General features: G+C 40.0%; 1 protein-coding gene across 2 annotated transcripts in view; it reads right to left on the bottom strand.

Moving 5' to 3' along the window:
• Positions 1-21515, bottom strand: part of LOC126482328 (uncharacterized) — a 111598-nt gene that overhangs the window by 18657 nt on the left and 71426 nt on the right. The window lies entirely within an intron of this gene.

The raw sequence follows: 21515 nt of genomic DNA on the forward strand, positions 1-21515 counted from the left end.
GTTTTTCAAAGAGGACCTGTTGCTTTTTTTAAAAAAAAGTTGTTCAGGGATAAATGATGGAGGGGCCTAGTCTTTCCATGTCATTTCCCTGATCCTGGCAATTCTCAATTTCACAGGCCTTCATCAAGGGGGGAAAAAAAACCACACACACACACACACACACACACACACACACACACACACACACACACACACACACGTGTCTGCCTGCCAAAGCTTTACAAACAGACTTCAGTCTTAAGGATCTTAGGACTATCTATGTCCTTAACTAAAACTGGTCAATGAGAAGTATCATCTTGTTCAAATAAAGTGTAAGTGACGACAAACCCCACAACCATAGAGGATGTATATTTTGTTGTACTTTTCCCTAGACTCTGTCCCTGAGAAGGGGCTTTAGAGTGTGCATAGAAGAAACAGCTCTATTGAGTCTTCCATGTATAAAGTCAAAACTAATTTTATTTTGACATTTAATCTTGGGAGCAGCCAAGGTGGTGTTACCTAAAAGAACAAGATGCGACATGATCTCCAAAGTCCCTGCACCGACACCCAGTTTATTTTCCAAAATAATTAACCCAACATATTAAATAACATTTAAAGCATAAAGCATTAGGACTTCCCATTCAATTCCAGCCCAGAATGTGTAAAACCAGAAATAGCACTGCACAGAGGCAAAACAATTTTTATTGTTGTAAAGTGAATAGATGCAATATTTTTTACTACGAAATTGTCTGCGGGATAAAATGCTAATGGAAATATATTTCCGTTTCCATACAGCAAATGTTATCAAACTTGTTTGTGGGCCACATGAAGCCCCAATGACGTATTCATGTGGCCCACACTTCTAAGCGGTATTTTATATTAACATTAGCAACTAACAGTTGAATAAAAAATGTGAACTTACGTTAATAGCATCTTAAGAGCATAGTTTTCCTGCTCAGTAACAAAGAAGAATACTTACAGAGACAGTAATATTTGAAAATGTGCTTAATTTTAACTGACGTTGGTGCATTCGACTGCGAAAAAGTAACATTGGCAGCCTACCTCAGGGACACATGGGTAAGTAGAAGGACCACTGTGGGGTTATAGGATGATAGAAGGGAATGTTTTATTGTATGTCTTCCAGTCCTGACAACTCATGGGTATGCACAACTCATATTGATCAGTTGCTATGGTACAAATTTTGGCATGGAAATAAAATGTGTTTCTGAATGAGCAGTAGAGATGGTCATTTTCAGATGTGATACTTAATTGTAGAAAGGAACACTAAATTAATTAATGCTGCAGAAATACAAGAAAATGAGTAGAAGCAAAAACACTTCAAAGCGTTTAGTAACATTTGTGACCACATAATTTATTAAGGTTCCATCACAGTCTCACACAATTATTTTTTTTTTTAATTTACTAGTGACTAGTTTCGAATGATTGCGTTCAGTTTCAAACCATTACCAACATTATAATGCAATGTAATTGTAGATAAAAATCCACTCATGGACTGGCAGCAGGAGAACACACAAATAAAAGGTATTACAGTTTGCAAGCTTTCGGAGCCAGTGGCTCCTTCTGGCGGAAGGGTAGAATGGGAAAACAGAAAGGTGAAGACAAGGGCTGGCCAGGTTTGGGAAAAGGGGTACAGTTCAGAAAAGTCATCCATAACCCAGGTCAGGGAAGACTTGCCGGATGGGATGCGAAGTAAAGGAACATTATAATGTACAACGTTAATAGAAACATAACATTTTGTATGAACAGATTTCAATAGTTGCTGACCCTTATACCAACGGTATGTTGGAACTGCATTTGAGATTGTCTCTCATACTGCATAATGCATTTGAATACAAGCACAATTAATGTTATTAACCAATTAATCATCCACTCATAGAGGCAACAACAACAACAACAACAACACTGTGTCAGGCAATTACAGCGCCACAACCTTGGGGTCACTGTGGTTGGCAACAATCTGAAAAACAGAACTGTTGACAAAGTGTTCCTAATGGTGCCTACTTAACGATCAGTGGTTAGGGTCTGGTGACCAACTGATAGCTTAATATATCTAGTCTACTGGAGGCTCATGTAACACATTAATCTATGTAGGTAACCCCCCCCCCCCCCAAATAAACCATGGACCTTGCCATTGGTGGGAAGGCTTGCGTACTTCAGCGATACAGATAGCCGTACTGTAGGTGCAACAACAACGGAGGGGTATCTGTTGACAGGCCAGACAAACGTGAGGCTCCTGAAAATGGGCAACAGCCTTTACAGTAGTTGCAGGGGCAACAGTCTGGATGATTGACTGATCTGGCATTTTAACATTAACCAAAATGGCCTTGCTGTGCTGGCACTGCGAACAGCTGAAAGCAAGGGGAAACTACAGCCATAATTTTTCCCGAGGGCATGCAGCTTTACTGTATCATTACATGATGATAGCGTCCTCTTGGGTAAAATATTTCGGAGGTAAAACAGTCCCCCATTCGGATCTCTTAGTGGGGACTACTCACGAGGACGTCATTATCAGCAGAAACAAAACTGGTGTTCAACGGATCAGAGCGTGGCATGTCAGATCCCTTAATCGGGCAGGTAGATTAGAAAATTTAAATAGGAAAAGGATAGGTTAAAGTTAGATATAGTGGGGATTAGTGAAGTTCGGTGACAGGGACAAGACTTTTGGTCAGGTGAATACAGGTTTATAAATACAAAACCAAAAGGAGTAATGAAGGAGAAGCTTTAATAATGAATAAAAAAAAGCAGTGCAGGTAAGCTACTATAAACAGCATACTCAATACATTACTGTGGCCAAGATGGACTCTTAAGCCCACACCTACCACAGTAGTGCAAGTTTATATGCCAACTAGCTCCACAGATAATGAATAGATTGAAGAAATGTATGAGGAGATGAAAGAAATTATTCAGATAGTGAAGGGAGATGAAAATTTGTCATGGGGGACTGGAATTCAATAGTGGGGAAAGGAAGAGAAGGAAAAGTAGTAGGTGAATATGGAATGGGGATAAGGAATGAAAGAGGAAACTGCCTGGTAGAATTTTGCACAGAGCATAACTTAATCACAGCTAACAATTGGTTTAAGAGTTGAGAAAGAAGTTTGTGTACATGGAAGAGGCTTGGAGACACTGGAAGGTTTCAGATAGATTATATAATGGTAAGACAGAGATTTAGGAACCGGATTTTAAATTTTAAGCCATTTCCAGGGGCAGGTGTAGACTCTGACCACAATCTATTAGTTATAAACTGTAGATTAAAACTGAAGAAACTGAAAGAGCCGGAGGTTGTAAAGTTTCAGAGAAAACATTAATGAAGAATTGACAAGAACAGGGAAAAGAAACACGGTAGAAGAAAAATGGGTAGTTTTGAGAGACGAAATAGTGAAGGCAGCATAGGATCAAGTACGTATAAAGACGAGGGCTAGTAGAAATCCTTGGGTAACAAAAGAGAGGCTGAATTTAATCGATGAAGGGAGAAAATATAAAAATGCTGTAAATGAAGCAGGCAAAAAAGAATACAATCATCTCAAAAATGGGATCGACAGGAAGTGAAAAATGGTTACTCAGGGATCACTAGAGGACAAATGTAAGGATGCACAGACATACATCACTAGGGCTAAGATAGATATTGTCTACAGGAAAATTAAGGAGACCTTTGGATAAAAGAGAACCACTTGTACGAATATCAAGAGCACAGATGGAAAACCAGTTCTAAGCAAGGAAGGGAAAGCAGGAAGGTGGAGATGTTTGTAGAGGGCCTGTACAAGGGCGATGTACTCGAGGACAATATTATGGTAATGGTACAGGACTTAGGTGAAAATGAAATGGGAGATGAGATACTGAATAAAGAATTTGACACAGCACTGAAAGACCCAAGTCGAAACAAGGCCCCAGGAGTAGACAACATTGCATTAGAACTACTGATAGCCTTGGGAGAGCCAGCCAGCCCTGTAAAAACTTTTCCATCTGGTGAGCAAGCTGTACGAGACAGACTTCAAGAAGAATATAATAATTCCAATCCCAAAGAAAGCAGGTGTTGACAGACGTGAAAATTACCGAACTATCAGTTTAACAAGTCATGGCTGCAGAATACTAACACAAATTCTTTACGGTCGAATGGAGAAACTGGCAGAAGCTGACCTCGGAGAAGATCAGTTTGGATTCTGTAGAAATGTTATAACACGTGAGACAATACTGACCCTGCAACTTAGAAAATAGATTAAGGAAAGGCAAACCTATGTTTCTAGCATTTGTAGACTTAGAGAAAGCTATTGACCATGTTGACTGGTATACTCTCTTTCAAATTTTAAACGTGGCAGGGGTCAAATACAGGAAGTGAAAGGCTACTTACAATTTGTACAGAAACCAGATGGGAATTGTGTGTCGAGGGGCATGAAAGGGAAGCAGTGGTTGGGAAGGGAGTGGGACAGGGTTGTAGCCTATCCCTGATGTTATTCTATCTACATATTTAGCAAGCAGTAAAGGAAACAAAAGAAAAATTTGGAGTAGGAATTAAAATCGATGGAGGAAAAAAAAAAAACTTTCGTGTTTGAAGATGATGCAGATGTAATTCTGTCAGACAGCAGAGGACCTGGAAGAGCAGTTGAACAGAATGGATAGTGTACTGAAAGGAGGATATAAGATGAACATCAACAAAAGCAAAACAAGGATAATGGAATGGAGTCGAATTAAATCGTGTGGTGATGAGGGAATTAGATTAGGAAATGAGACGCTTTAAGTAGTAAAGGAGTTTTGCTATTTGGGGAGCAAAATAACTAATGATGGTCGAAGTAGAGAGGATATAAAATGTAGACTGGCAATGGCAACAAAAGTGTTTCTGAAGGAGAGATATTTCAACACTGAGTATAGATTTAAGTGTCAGGAAGTCATTTCTGAAAGTATCTGTATGGACGGTAGCCATGTATGGAAGTGAAACATGAACGATAACTAGTTTAGACAAAAATAAGACAGAAGCTTTCGAAATGTGGCGCTACAGAAGAATGCTGACCACCACCACCACCACCACCACCACCACCACCACCACCACCACCAATTAGTAATAAAATCGGTACATATATAACCCGAGGTGTAGCCCCACAATGTCAGTTATTGGCTCTTGACCAAAGAACATTGATGCCCAATGCCATACAGATGCAATAGACCTACTTGGAATGTTATTCAGTTGATGGGAGGCTGAACCTCCAATTCAAGATAGCATTTTGGTTAAGTATCTAAGGGGCATTCAAAAAGAAACGAGCCGGCATCTGGAATGCATGAACTGGTGACTAGGAGGGTAATATCGTGGGATGTGTAATGAGGCGTGGTTCCGACCACAACGTGGAAGTTCACAGCCCGTCGCTATAGGGCATGCGTGTACATGATGTGACTATACAGAGCTAGCTGCAATATGCATTAATCATCAAACGCTGCCGGTCGCATTGTAAACAGTGACATGGAGGCATCAACATAAGAGCAAAGAGGTGGTGTTTCTTTTCTGGCAGTGGAAGGAGTACGAGGAATGGACATACATTAACAAATGTCACAAGTGTATGGTGAACACTGCATGTCCCTTGCAAGGATCAAGGCGTGGCACAAGCACTTCAGGGAAGGACGGGCGTCGTTAGCCAATGATGGACAGTCTGGAGCACCACACTGCATTACCAATGACATCGTCCAGCTGGTGGATGCACTTATTACCCAGCACCGCTGAGTGACAGTGAAAACCGTAGCTGCTGTGGTCGGATTGAGTGTCTGCAGTGTTCACACCATCATGAAGGAAGGACTGCACATGCGCAAAGTGTGTGCCCAATGGGTGCCCCACAGTCTTCAACCACACCAGGAAGCATGTCAAATGGCCCACTGTATTGCTTATCTGCAGCGCTATGCTCAGGAAGGGAATGCATTTCTGGCATGAGTGAAGACTGAAGATGAGTCAGTACTGTCACTTCGAACCAGAATCAGAACGACAAAGTCTCCAGTGGAAGCATCCAGGGTCACCACACACACACACACACACACACACACACACACACACACACACACACACACACAAAAACCACACTTGCACGAGGCCATCTACACAAATGCAGGAAAGGTGGTTACGCTGACGTTCTTCTCTGACCAAGGTGGCCCCCTTCTGATTCACTTCCCACAGTAAGGCACAACAGTGAATGCCTAGCGTTACTTGCAAACCTTGACCACCTTTCACTAAGCGATCAAATCAAGATGACCAGGCAATCTCACCTGTGGGGTCATTCTGCTCCAAGACGATGCAAAGCCTTGCGGCCAAAACAATCGGGGCACTCCTGCAGAAATTCAAATGGAAGGTTCTCGGCCACCCTCCATACAGTCCGAACCTCTCTCCCTGTAATTATGCCATGTTTTAACCCCTTACAAAGGCTGTGAGGGGAAAACGATTCACATTGGACGACGATGTCCAGCTGTACATGTGGAACTGGTTAACATTGCAGCCCTGGAAATATTATGATACAGCCATTCAAGGCCTTGTGTAACAGTGAGACAAGTGCCTCAACAGCAAGGGTCAATAGTTCTAACATACAGATACTGGTTTCTGTAATTTTGCTTTTAGCTCGTTTATTTTTGAATGCCCCTCATAGCGCCACTGAGGCTTTCTATAGAGAGGTGAACCAAAATTAGCAATACCAGGTGAAAATTCTACTCTGTATTCCATTTTATGATTGACGAGTAATCAGGCGCATGTTTACTTGTTCCAGTTGCTAGCAAAATTGTCTTGCTGAAACATACTTGTTGTACTTTGTGCTTCCGATAACAATGCTTGTGAGGAATACAGACCCCAAATATATGTAAGGTTTAATGATAAAACTTGATTGTGAACAAAGTATGCAAACCAAAAATCAGTTTATAGTTACATGATGCAATCCAAGTCACACAAATAGTTTTGTCCACCACAAACAGATTTATAGTGGCATAATATATGTCCTTACCATTTAAGGTATGTAGCATGCATAGATATTAATAATAAAAACTAATCAACCAAATATTAAACTTGTAATACATTGTTGCTCAGAATACAAGGGGGATAACTTGGAGCCTCCTACCCTAGATAAAAGATGACAATGATTTCCTAGTGTTCCAGAAAACAATTCCCTGTGCCCAACACCACCCTATCATCTTCCTTGTACCAACAATGTGGTCTCCTTATACTACTGTACAAGTACATGGCTTCTCTACCACAACTACACCACTTCCACCCCCCACCATTAAAAAAACACCCCTCTCCTGGGAAATCTCCTACATCCTCCTTAACAGTTATGTTTCTACTTCCAGACAATGCAGAAAGACGGCACTGGCCTTTAATGTCTGGAAACATTAACTCATCACGGTAAAAAAAGTCAAGATATGAAATGAAGCCATGTTTCAGTGATATCCTACCTACACAGTCCACAACTCCATTAGGTTACCCTTCTAATCACTGAACAATCTACGTCTGCACCTGTACTGTGCAAACAACCCCCATGTATGTTGCAGAGGGTACATAGCTTATCAGTATCAATTTTCCATCTTTCTAATCCATACATGAAATTTACACAGGAAGAATGATTATCAGTACTCTACGTCTGCATTTCTCTAATTTTAGCACTGGGATCATTACACGAAATGAAATGGGCATATGGCATTATCGATTGGGAGTCCCCTTCAGGGAAGTTTGGCTGCCTGCTGCAAGTTTTTTTATGTGATGCCACTTCAGCAACTTGTGCATTGATCTCTCTCATGTGCATGTGCACACATGGGGGGAAAAACGAAAACTTAAATCTTTTCACGTGAGATCTGATTCAGGCGCCAACAACAAATTTTCACACTCAGGACAAAATTTGTGGTCGATGCTTCATGAGTAGATCCTGCCGCAATAAAAAATGCCTTTGTTTATATGATCGCCACCACAATGTGAGTATCATATCTGTGGCCCTCACTTCTCTATTTCGTTATAATCCAAAATGAGCTGCCCTTTTTCTTTAACTTCTTCAGTGTCCTCTGCCAGTCGTTTCTGATGAGGATCCCACACCATACAACAATGCCTCAGAAAAGGGGTGGGGTGGGGACAAGCATAGTGTAAGCTTTTTCCAAGTATTCTGCCAATAAATTGCAAGTTTTGGTTTGCTTTACCCACAGCATTATCTATGCGACCCTTCCAATTTAAATTATTCATAACTGTAATGCTTAAGTATTTAGTTCAGTTTACAGCCTTTAGTAATGAATAAAAAAATAGGAGTGTGGGTAAGCTACTATGAATAGCATAGTGAAAACATTGCTGTAGCAAGGTGCACACTAAGCCCACACCTATCACAGTAGTAGAAGTCCATATCCCAACTAGCTCCGCAGATGATGAAGAGACTGAAGAAATGTATGAGGAGATAAAAAACATTATTCAGATAGCGAAGGGAGATGAAAATTTAATTGTCATGGGGGACTGTTATTCAATACTGGGGAAAGGAAGAGAAGGAAAAGTAGTAGGTGAATATGGAATGGGGATAAGGAATGAAAGAGGAAGCCACCTGGTAGAATTTTGCACAGAGCATAACTCAATCATAGCTAACACTTGGTTTAAGAGTCAAGAAAGAAGTTTGTATATGTGGAAGAGGCCTGGAGACACTGGAAGGTTTCAGATAGATTATATAATGGTAAGACATAGATTTGGGAACCGGGTTTTAAAGTTTAATGCGTTTCCAGTGACAGATGAGTAGAGTCTGACAACAATCTATTGGTTATAAAATGTAGACTAAAACTGAAAGAACCAGAGGTTGTACAGAGTTTCAGGGAGAGCATTAACGAACAATTGACAAGAACAGGAGAAAGAAACACAGTAGAAGAAGAATGAGTAGCTTTGAAAGACGAAATTGTAAAGGCTGCAGGGGATGAAGTAGGTAAAAAGATGAGGGCTAATCGAAATCCTTGGTTAACAGAAGTGATATTGAAATTAATTGATGAAAGGAGAAAATACAAAAATGCATTAAATGAAGCAGGCAAATAAGGAATACAAGAGTCTACAAAATGAGATCAACAGTATGTGCAAAATGGCTGAACAGGGATGGCTAGAGGACAAATATAAGGATGTAGAGGCATATATCACTAGGGGTAAGATAGATACCGCCTACAAGAAAATTAAAGAGACCTTTGGACGAAAGAGAACTACTTGTATGAATATCAAGAGCTCATATTGAGAACAAGTTCTAAGCAAAGGAGGGAAAGCAGAGAGGTGTAAGGAGTGTATAGAGTGTGTATACAAGGGCGATGTACTTGAGGGCGTTATTATGGAAGTGGAAGACAACATACATGAAGATGAAATGGGAGATGAGATACTGGATGAAGAATTTGAAAGAGCACTTGAAGACCTAAGTTGAAACAATGCCCCAGGAGTAGACATCATTCATTAGAGCTACTGATAGCCTTGGGAGAGACAAAACTCTACCATCCGGTGAGCAAGAGGTATGAGACAGGCGAAATACCCTCATACTTTAAGAAGAATATAATAATCCCAACCCCAAAGGGAGCAAGTGTTGACAGGTGTGAAAATTAATGAAGTATCAGTTTAGTAAGTCACAGCTGCAAAATACGAATTCTTTACAGACAAATGGAGAAACTGGTAGAAGCCGACCTCTGAGATTTGGATTATGTAGAAATGTTGGAACATGTGAGGTAATACTGACCCTACGACTTATCTTTGAATATAAATTAAGGAAAGGCAAAATTACATTTATAGCATTTGTAGACTTACAGAAGGCTTTTGACAATGTTGGAGTACTCTTTTTCAAATTCAAAAGGTGGCTGGCATCAAATACAGGGAGCTAAAGACTATTTACAAATTGTACAAAAAAACAGATAGCAGATATAAGAATTGCGGGGCATGAAAGGGAAGCAGTGGTTCAGAAGGGAGCAAGACAGGGTTGTAGCCTATCCTCAATGTTATTCAATCTGTATATTGAACAAGCAGTAAAGGAAACAGAAGAAAAATTCGGAGTAGGAATTAAAATACATGGAGAAGAAATAAAAACTTTGAGGTTCACCAATGATGATGTAATTCTGTCAGACACAGCGGAGGTCCTGGAAGAGCAGTTGAATGGAAATCAGGTGATAATGAATTAGATTAGGAAATGAGACACTTCAATTAGGAGATGAGTTTTGCTATTTGGGGAGCAGAATAACTGATGATGGTCAAAGTAGAGAGGATATAAAATGTAGACTGGCAATGGCAAGGAAAGCATTTTTGAAGAAGTGAAATTTGTCAACATTGAGTATAGATTTAAGTGTCAGGAAGTCTTTTCTGAAAGTATTTGTATGGATTGTAGCCATGTATGGAAGTGAAACATGGACAGTAACTAGTTTAGACAAGAAGAGAATAGAAGCTTTCGAAATGTGGTGCTACAGAAGAATGCTGAAGATTAGATGGGCAGAAGACATAACTAATGAGGAGGTACTGAATAGAATTGGAGAGAAGAGAAATTTGTGGCAGAACTTGAGTTGAAGAAGGGATCGGTTGGTAGGACATGTTATGAGGCATCAAGGGATCACCAATTTAGTACTGGAGGGCAGCGTGGAGGGTAAAAATCGTAGAGGGAGACCAAGAGATGAATACACTAAGCAGATTCAGAAGGATGTAGGGTGCAACAAGATAGAGTAGCACGGAGGGCTGCACTAAACCCGTCTCTGGACTGAAGACAACGACAACAACAACAGCCTTTAGATGTGTGCGATTCATCATGAAATCGAAATTTAGCAGATTCCTTTTATTACCGATGTGGATAACTTCACACTTTTGTTTGGAGTCAACTGTCACTTTCCACACACCACACATATCTTGTTAAATCACTCTGCAATTGGTTTTCATTATGTAACGATTTTACAAGACAGTAAATGACAGTACAATCTGCAAACAACCTAATAGGACTGCTCAGATTGTCTCCTAAATTATGTATGTGAAGAAGAGCAGAGAGCCTGTAACACTTCCTTGGTGAATGCCAGATATTACTTCTATTTTACTCAATGTCTTCAATATCTATGAACGGTGATCTTTCTGACACGAAACTACGAATCCAGTCACGCAACTGACAATATAGTCCTTAGGTATGCAATTTGAGCAGGAGTCACTTGTGAGAAGCAGGTTCAAAGTCTTCTGGTAATCTCTAAACATGGAATCAATTGGAGATCCCCTGCTGAGAATACTCATTACTTGTGAGAACAAAGAGCTAGTTGTACTTAACAAGAACTACATTCTCTGAACCTGTTGGCTACTTGGCAATAAATCATTTTGTACAGGGTAATTCATAATGTTCAAACACAGTGTACATTCCAGAATACTACTGAAAATCTACATTAGTGATATGGATCTGTAATTCAGCGGATCACTCCTATTTCCTTCTTCAATATCAGTGTGATTTGCGCAGGCTTCCAGTCTTTAGGTATGGATCTTTCGATGACCGAGTGGTTGTATATGGTAGTTAAATATGGAGTTATTTTATCACCATACTCTGAAAGGAACCTACCTGTTGTACAATCTGGACCAGATGCCTTGCCTTCTTTTATGCGATTTAAGCTGCTTCACTACACCGAGGATATATACAACTAAGTTGCTCATATTGGCAATTGTTCTTTATTTAAATTCTGGAATATTTACTACTACATCTTTGGTGAAGGAATTCTAGAAAACCATGTTTAGCAACACGGCTTTAGTGGTGCTGTCATAAGTAACATCAGCTCTGTTACCGTGCAGTGAAGGTTTTCATTGTGTCTTGCTGCTAGTGTAGTTTACATACAAGCAGAATCTCTGGAGGAAGCGGGTGGAGGGGGGGGGGGGGGGGGGAGGAGGAGGAGAATTGGTACCATATCTCATTAATTCATTTGATATATCTGTCAATTGGCATCTATACTATCTCTTTCAATTTAAAGCAGATTTGGTCTACACTTAACATAGTCAGATTCGAAGGAGTTCAGATTGTCTCTTAAGAAGGTGTCAAGCCAACTTCTATCTGTTTTTTAAACAGATGTATGCTGTGTGTATTTTTGTCGGTTTGTATGTCCCTATCTGCCAAGGATTATTTGCTGCCAAGAGGTCACGTTTATGTTTGCGCAAACATTTAAACTTAAAGCCAACTACAAATAAAGAATGAGTAAAAGGATTTAAAATGTTCTGTGTTAAAAGAGTGCACATATATTTGCATGCCAAAATTTTTGTTGAGGAAGAAGGAATAAGAACTGAGGCAGCTGGTCCCCATTTCTCTTTGCACTTGTCAGGTTCTAGAATTTCTACGTTGAAGAGGCCTATTTTTTTACGATTACATATATACATGCTGGAGGATTTTGAAGTCTGACATGTGCTGAAGCAGAATCTCTTGCAGCACCATTTGAGTATGTCCCAAAGGCTGAAATTCCAATACTGAAATACATAATTTCTGCAATCAATGGCAAGTATGATGTCCTTTAAAAAAATTCTACATGACTGTGAACCCCAACCATGAGAAGTTAATATATTGTATAATTCTGGAAGAAATTGATGAGGGCACACTGGTCGTCTTATAAATTAGAAGAAGATGCAGAGTGTTTTAGTCTCACAGATCACTCGATTGTTCCAGTGACATACACTAAACTAAACCTGTACAAGCACTAGTTCCATCACGTAATTAATACAGAATCTGATGGGCAGCTCCTCTGGACTTTCCTCTATCAAGGAATCTGAGCTGTCGTGATCAAACCTTATGGCATTCCTAGAACCCATTTCTATCCTAAGAGCCGCACACCAACAACCATTCCTTCTATCGATCATGCCACATGCATCTCATTACCATCTACTGCACCCCAATCATTGGCGAAACACACAATGTCAGGATCATAGGGAAACTTCCATGTCAGTTACCAGCTGTAAAATCCATTCCATTTAAAATGCTCTTGATGGATTTAAATGTTTAAGGAAGGTCCTTCCTGCAAAGAAGATTAATGCTGGAGGGCCGTGGTGACTTCTTATTTGTCCTGTACATATTTAACATAGTTGGCAGCTAACCTCATTCTATGGAGAGGGCTAAAAAGAATGGGATGGGCACGGAGAATTTAATAAGTACAAGGAACACTGATTACTTTAAAAGCTGAAAGTATGTCTGTACTGGGTACTGGTCGATTTTATGTCGAGTTCTTACATACCACTGGAAAATCTAGGTATGTATAAAAAGAATAATATACATTGTCATACTGAATGTTTATTTTGACAACACTGAAAGTAAATTAATAAATAAGCAGGTAAAATTTTCTATTAAAAGAGGAAAGAAATGGAGTAGATTCTTCATACCTTTTACTTGGGAATGGTCAACAAACTGGTGGAGCATTTGCCTTGAGCACATCCAATATCCAAATGCTCAGCATACTTGAAAACACAGCTGAAGAGACTGGAGTGCCTACTATAGCACAGAGGACTAGCATCTAAGAGGTGTGATCAAAAAGTAAAGGGAATTTTCATTTTTCTTAGAGTATCTTTACTTGTTCATCAATGTCAACATTGTCCCCCTAGATGTAATACTCTTGCGCCAGCACTTTTTTGCAATCTTGGAAGCATTTGTGGAACTCAGTTTTTGTTATGGTGTTCAGCTCCTTCAGTGATTCTGTATTATCAACAGTGGCAAAATAATGTCCTTTCATTGTTCTCTTCAGCCTCAGGAACAGAAGGAAGTTGTAAGAGGCCCTGTTCAGGGAATATGATGGCTGAGGCAATGTAACTGTCGTTTTCTGCAGGGGGGGGGGGGGGGGGGGGGATTATCGTCACAATCAAGCACTGAGGCAAGAGTGGGAGCATTATCGTGATGCTATTTCTACGAGTGGTTTAGCCACAATTCTGGTCTCTTCTTCAGACTGTCATGCAAACGATGCCTAACTCCAAGGTAGTATTTGTTAACTGTGCGATCATAATAAAGCAGGAACACTTTTTAGAACCATTGTCTTTACTTCTTCCACATGTCATCATTAACTGATGTACTAGGGTGTTCAGGGCGGTTGTAGTCTTCAACGTCTTCTCGACCCTCTTTGAAACATTTATACCACTCAAACTCTTGTCTTACTTGTAATGGATCCATAAGGAGCCATATTCAACATTTTGAATGTGTTGTTGCACATTATTCCATTTTTCATGCAAAAATTTAATGCAAATTCTGTGATCCATCTTTTCTGAATGTAAAAATTCACTGAGCACTTGAAAACACATATAACCCTTCAGACTGTCAACAATAAACTAAATATTCAAAACGGCTGAAAGTGCCAACACGCATCAGGAACATGTGCACCAACAATATTAAAAAAATTGAAAATCTGAAGTACGAACACTGCAAAATTAAAAAAAATTCCCGTTACTTTTTGATAACACCTTGTATGTTCCTGAAATCCAAAGATCCAGACTGCCAAATCTTTTCTCTCAGAGTAAACCCGCATTGTATGATGGTAGTGGCAGAATAGTTGCAATCTTCTACAAACACTCCTCCTCTAAATTTACTCAACAGGGCTTCATAACAACAACCAGCATGTTTTACACTTTTGGAAGCGATATACCAATCTGTCATGGTCCTAGCAAGACACCTCTACATTTGTTCAATTCCTACTATCCTGTCAACTTGATAGGACACCAAACACTGGATAAGCGCTTTACATCTGTTTGCACTACCGTTTCGTATGCCATTCTTTCGATAGCACGCTACACTTTCCCAGAAAAGTTAAGGAATCATTGTTCCTTAAGGCACCATAATCTCCAATTCTGTTTGGAGAATTGCCTCGTGTAGTGAATTTTATTGGTAACATGTGACTAAGTGTGTGCAGTGTTGTGTAATCAACAAAAATGACTACCATGAACAATGTTTCTGAAAGTGATTTGTGCACCAAGAGTAATACTATTGACTCAAATAACTCTACATAATGACCCCCACCCCCCCCAGTCAATGCCATGAACGAATACTATGGTTTGTACCATGTAACTATAAGTCACTTTAAACTGATAATGGAAAAATAGAAATTCCACCACCCCAAAGGCGATTAGTTTTAGTCATTTCTGACAACAATCATTTGTTGCAGCTACAGTGCTACTCATGCATAATGAATAAAAGTTTTACTTTACTGATCCCCTGAAACTAAAAGTCATGTACTGCAGTTGTAATTTGGGCTAGTTAAAAACCATGACAGACATGACTGATGAATATCTGAAGAAAATTTGAAGTCTCTGGTTTCAGCCTATAATTGTAGTTTTCTAATTGTTAGCTGCAGCTATTACATAGTCATCTCAATACTACAAGATGAACAAAAACAATACTGTTAATGGTCATTCTAAGAAGGGTAAAGTTTAACATAATAGCCTGAGGGGCACCTTTCTCTTCATTATGTTGGCCTATAAGTCTGTCAAGAACCCAAGCAGGCACACAAATGCATAATTTGTTTGAAATGGAAGGTGTATAGCATAGCACATTGTTTACCAGCCACGGTGGCAATTTCTCGTGAAGTTTAGCAGACGAGCAACTGGTGCCTATGTACGTATGTCTGTCTGCCTGTCTCTCTCTGTGTGTGTGTGTGTGTGTGTGTGTGTGTGTGTGTGTGTGTGTTCGTGTGTGTGTGTGTGTGTGTGTTTTGCCCTATCTTATCTTTTCTGAATAGCCGAAAGCTAAAAGTGCAACCGTCTTTACGTTATGCCTATCTGCAAGTATATGCACCATCTTTATGGTGAACAGCAATCTATCTTTTCCTAATATTGTTAACCTTCATGTAACTACTAAAACCTTCCTAAGTATTTCTCAGTATAAGGAATAATAACAGAAATACATCAGTTTGAAATGCAAAACAAACAGCTAAAATCGAGCTGCAAGTTGCTGGCTGCAAGTAAACAAAATGCTATTGCCAGCCTTATTGCTGCAGGAATTGCATTATGTGCAGTGTGTCTTGACTGCACTCCACAAAGGACATTGCCTTGAAACACTGACACTGAAGGTGGAGAGGCTTGAGGGAAAGTGTGAAGCTGAGGGCTATGCCAGCTGTAGCACAGCTAATAAATGTGTCTCCCATGTGAGGCAGGTGTCAGTAGACAAACCTGATGAAGCCTGCCCCACAATGCGTCGTATCTTCCCACTTCCATTTCTATAGTCTATCCCCAATTCCCTAGGTGCCTAAGCCAAGGTGTGGTGTGATGTGATGTGTTTCATACCGAGGGGTACGTAGCACATGAAAAGATGCGTCATGAATGGAGCGCCAGGGGTACCATACGATCTTCCAAAGTAATTATCCTTCCACCAAGTGGGGTTCGGCTGGTGCCAGACTTGATATATTCCCAATTTTCATGGGACCAAAATGTATGACACAAAAGTTGAACCTGATGAGCCCTCAAACATCCAAGTATCGGGGCTGGAAGTGAGGAAAGCCGTTTACACAACTGCATCAGGTGACAGACCAGTCCAATAAGTGAAAAACCTTTCCACAAGTGGATTATGTGGTAGACTAGTCCAGTAACTGAAAATCCTTGTCTAGGGCTCAGTGGAGAAAGCTCATCAGAGAACAGAAAGGGAAAGAAGGCAAAGAATGGTTTCCCAAAGGTAGGTAGGTGTGTGTGTGTGTGTGTGTGTGTGTGTGTGTGTGTGTGTGTGTGTGGGGGCGCGCGCAGGTGCATTTGAGAGGGAGGGAGGACACACACACACACACACACACACACACACACACACACACACACACAGGGAGGGAGGGGGAGGAAGGAGGGGGAGGAAGGAGGGGGAGGAAGGAGGGGGAGGAAGGAGGGGGAGGAAGGAGGGGGAGGAAGGAGGGGGGAAAGAGGGAAGGGAGGACACACACACACACACACACACACACACACACACACACACACACACACACACACACACACAGTGATAAGGGTAATGGTTATCCCACAGAGATATTCCCTGGTCAACATCACATCGCAGCAGGAAGAACCAGCTCAAATGGCTCTCTGAGAGGATTGAAGGTGAGGCGGGATGATTCAGGAGGTGTTACCTGGGTAAGAGAGCTCTAATCTTTGTCTGTGAGGGGATGGAAACAGCGAATTGGCTTAAGGACATAGTGCCCAAGATACCTGAGTGGGAGGAGGTGAAGCTGCTGGTCAAGAGAATAGATAAGCTCTCAAGACCACGAAGTTGTCAATCTGGGTACCAAAATATCTTCAGTACGTTCCTTGAAAGACTGTTTAAGAAAGTACAGGTGCAGAACCAGAAGGTTGCATCTGATGGATAAAATCTTGGGGTAGAAGTTGATGAAGAATCCCGAAGGGCAAAATTATTCAGGGTTCTCTCACGTTGGTGTCAGTGTAATTAAGGACAGCAGAAGCAACTATGGCAGCAAGTTGGTGGCTGCAAATATTGCAGGTAAATCTGCAACACAGTAAGGGGGCAGGTGCCGCCGTGAGTCGTCATCTGGGAAGACAGCAGGTGGACATGGCCCTCATCCAGATATCCTAATTATATAAAGGGATTTCCTATCAGGCTTCAGATGAACTACAGGTAAACTGATTTATGCTAGAAATCTAAAGAAACCCAGAACATGCATTGAAACAATGTAAAACATGAAGAACCAGGCAATCTGTATTGGCCTCTGGTTACTTCCTTACGAGAACAGCCTGTGAGATCAGTCATCTGTAATGAGGGATTGCCACCCAACCCCACGAAGTCTGGATGTTGTTTCACCTTGGCTTTGCCATGTGTGGTCCTTCCCAGAAAGTGAGGAGAGTGGCAGACAGCTGCTTGCAGTGGCCCACAACCTGGCGTGGGGAAGCAGCAACACCAACAGCAGAGGCAAAGACCTATTTGCATAACTACTTGAGAGCAATTTCAAGATTTTGAGTACAGATAGGGGAACCTACTTTTAGGAGAAGATGAAAGGAAGAAGTAACTGACAATCTTTGAAGCCACCTTAATGGGTAGTTATGTAAAATAATGGCATGTGGTATTACAGCCATCCTTATCTTACCATAAGTTTGAAGTTGAAAATGGGTGCTAACTGGTACAACATGAATCCTAGGAAAATGAATTGGGGCTAAGGTAAGAAAGGCCTAAACTCGCACCTCTTTTGAGTAAGAACTTCAATGACTAATCCAGTAGATCTTGAGGAAATGGCAGATGTAATGTTGTATGCTATTAAGAACTCATACTTAGAAAACTGCCCAGTCACCAAAAGGTCCACAAACATGAATGTACCACGGTGGAACAATAGACTGGATTTGCAGGAAGGAAAGGACAATGGGCAAAATACAATCTTGTGATTATAAGCAAATGAAACTATCATCCTGGAAGGAATTCTGTGGGATGATCGGTACTGCTAGGAGGGTCAAACTTTATGAAATCCTTGCAAGAATACCAACTTAATCAGGAGGCACTACTCAAAGAAAGAAGGATGGTGGATACACAAGGACAGTGCACGAGATGCTGGATGTGCTCCTCAAGACTCACTTGCCTCCATGCACACTGGCAGATAACACAGACCAAGATTCAGCCCCTTGGAGGTACTGGATTACAGGCAACCAAAGGGGGAAAAGGGAATCTGCCAAAGAATGTGTTGAATTATTATTATTATTATTATTATTAATAATCCAGTGAGCAATGGGGATGTTTCTACCATCCAAGTCTCCAGGCCTGGATGGAATCTTTCTGGCACTGCTGCAACAAGGAGGAGAGGGATTAATCAGATGCCAGAGAGAAATAATAATACCAAGGCGAAGGACATTAGACAGATTAGTCTGTCCTCTCTCCTGAAGATATTAGAAAAAACTTATTAATACGAATGTTAGGGAAAGAAGTGTAACTGAAGTTTTTCTATGTGAGAATCAACATGCTTATCACCCACGCAAGCCATGCGAAACTATACTTCACCAACTTACTGGGAAATATTGAAAAAAGCTCTACACTGTCAGGAAACTGTTCTCTGCATCTTCTTGGGTATTGAGGGGGCTTTTAGTGGTATGACCTTCGAATCCATGATTAGAACTGCAGAAGAGCATTGCATTAAGACCACTGTGTGTAGATGGACTATGGCCACGCAGAGTACACAAAAGGTAGAAGCCACCACAACGGATGAGAAAACTGTTGAACACCACCAGAGGATGTCCGTGAGGTGAAGTTCTCCCCCACCACTATGGAACATAGTGGTGCATTAAAGAGTTACTTTTGCAAGGATATGCAGATGATTTAGTCACAGTAATATTTAGCAGGTGACAATGGCACAATGTACTCTGAACATCACACAAACTTGTGTAGGAAACAGGATCTAAGGATCCGTCCCATAAAAACTGTTCTAGTATCATCCTCAAGAAAGTATACCCCAGGACACACAGGGGAATTTTAGTCTTTCACAAAATTATACCCATCAGAGGGTGTAGTGATGTATCCACGGTTAACCCTGGAATGTGAAACTAACAGGGACCCCTTACAACAAATGCGGATTTATGACAACTACCCCGAGATAAAACTGCAGTATCACAAAACTGCAGTATCACAAAACTGCAGTATCACAAAACTGCAGTATCACAAAACTGCAGTATCACAAAACTGCAGTATCACAAAACTGCAGTATCACAAAACTGCAGTATCACAAAACTGCAGTATCACAAAACTGCAGTATCACAAAACTGCAGTATCACAAAACTGCAGTATCACAAAACTGCAGTATCACAAAACTGCAGTATCACAAAACTGCAGTATCACAAAACTGCAGTATCACAAAACTGCAGTATCACAAAACTGCAGTATCACAAAACTGCAGTATCACAAAACTGCAGTATCACAAAACTGCAGTATCACAAAACTGCAGTATCACAAAACTGCAGTATCACCCTCTTTTCACTAAGTTTAATGTGATTTTTGGCTATGAATTATGAGAGTCACGTTTCCCAAATAGTTACACTATACATCGGTGCATTTGCTCAATCTCCTGTGTTTCCAAATTCGTCCATAATGTAAGAATAATTTTGCAAATTTCTGCAAGTTAATGTTGTGCTACAAAAATTATTTATCCTACAGATTCCATTTTACATAAATTATGAAAAAATGCCAAACAATTCAGATATTTTCCAAAATACTATTTAAGTAATTGTTCATGAAACTTATTTATTCAGCAGGTGGAAAATTATTGTTATGTTTTAAGAACACTTAACTTTTCTTAAATGCATTCACATGGCAGAAAAACTAATATTTATTGTCTTACAAAAGTGGGATACAGTAATTAGAAATTTCAAAAGTTATACTTCATAATTGTTTAAAATAATCTATGTCACTAATTTTCTTCTTACAGTTTTGTAAACTTCAAAAGCTGTAGCTTTGGTTGAATTACTCAATATTGAAAAACACGAAGTCAACATAGGTATTATTTTGAACTTTTACCAGAGTATTTGAAAACAGTATGCTGCTTTATATTTTATTTTGGTACATAAGCTTATTTTGGCTTTAATGGCTTCATCAGTACATGTCCTGACATTGTCAATGGACATATGTCAACTTTGAGTAAACCAATACCACTGTCTGTAGTAGTTGGTTGTAATATTTTCAGCAATGTTCCGAAGCTGTTCGACAATTTGCTGTTGCACATATAACACGTTTTTATTGAACAGCTAAAAAAACGTTGCTGAAAATAATATAACAACAACTACAGACAGCAATAATGGTTCATTCAAAGTTGTGATGTGTCCATCTATGTCAGGGCACATACTGATGAAAGCAATGAAGTTGAACTAAGCTTGTATACCAAAATAAAAGTCAAGCAAATTACTGTTTTCCAATTTTCTGCACAATATAAGCTGCAGGTCCCATAATAAAGAAATCAACTTTTACCATTTCCAGACCATACCAGAAGGTCATTTCTAATATATAGAAACAAAACTTGTGCCGATTCAGGTAATCCAAGAACAGTCATTGATGAGGTGACAATATGCAACTTGTCCGTCAAGTGCGTGTTCTTTGTCTAAATCTGTAGTTGCCAGCCTGTATGTGTCAATATTGTTTTTAACTTTAAAACATGCTCTCTGTGAAATGTGATTATCATGAAAAACGTGCACTTATGGCGAAACATTTTTTAGTATAAAGGGAGTGTTTATTGTAAATCTGAAATGAAACATCTTACAGTGTTATCAGGAAAAAGCTTCTTTACTATGATACATAAAACCCAGGACTTCTATTCCATCACCAGACAAAGAAGATAACGGACCTGAAATTTGGAACTACCACAAAGACGAGAATAAAATTTTATTCATACTATTATTGTTGTATGAAATTTACATTATGTTGTCCTTTTCTTGTGAGGTTAATCATGTACTAAAATACTAGTGTGTAATGCTAGAAGAGTACATAATTCAGATTCAATAATGGCAATATCTCAGATGAGACATTATAAGTGGATGTTCGGTCCAGCTTGTAAAGAAGATAATATAATTTTGCGTTTCAGACAGAAGAGGAAAAATTGTGTTTTGAAATTTGTGTAACAAAGTCAGCAGCATGAGAGTGAAAAGACCGGAAATAATTTGG

Source organism: Schistocerca serialis, chromosome 5 (genome assembly GCF_023864345.2).
Source record: "Schistocerca serialis cubense isolate TAMUIC-IGC-003099 chromosome 5, iqSchSeri2.2, whole genome shotgun sequence".
Lineage (NCBI taxonomy): Eukaryota > Metazoa > Arthropoda > Insecta > Orthoptera > Acrididae > Schistocerca > Schistocerca serialis.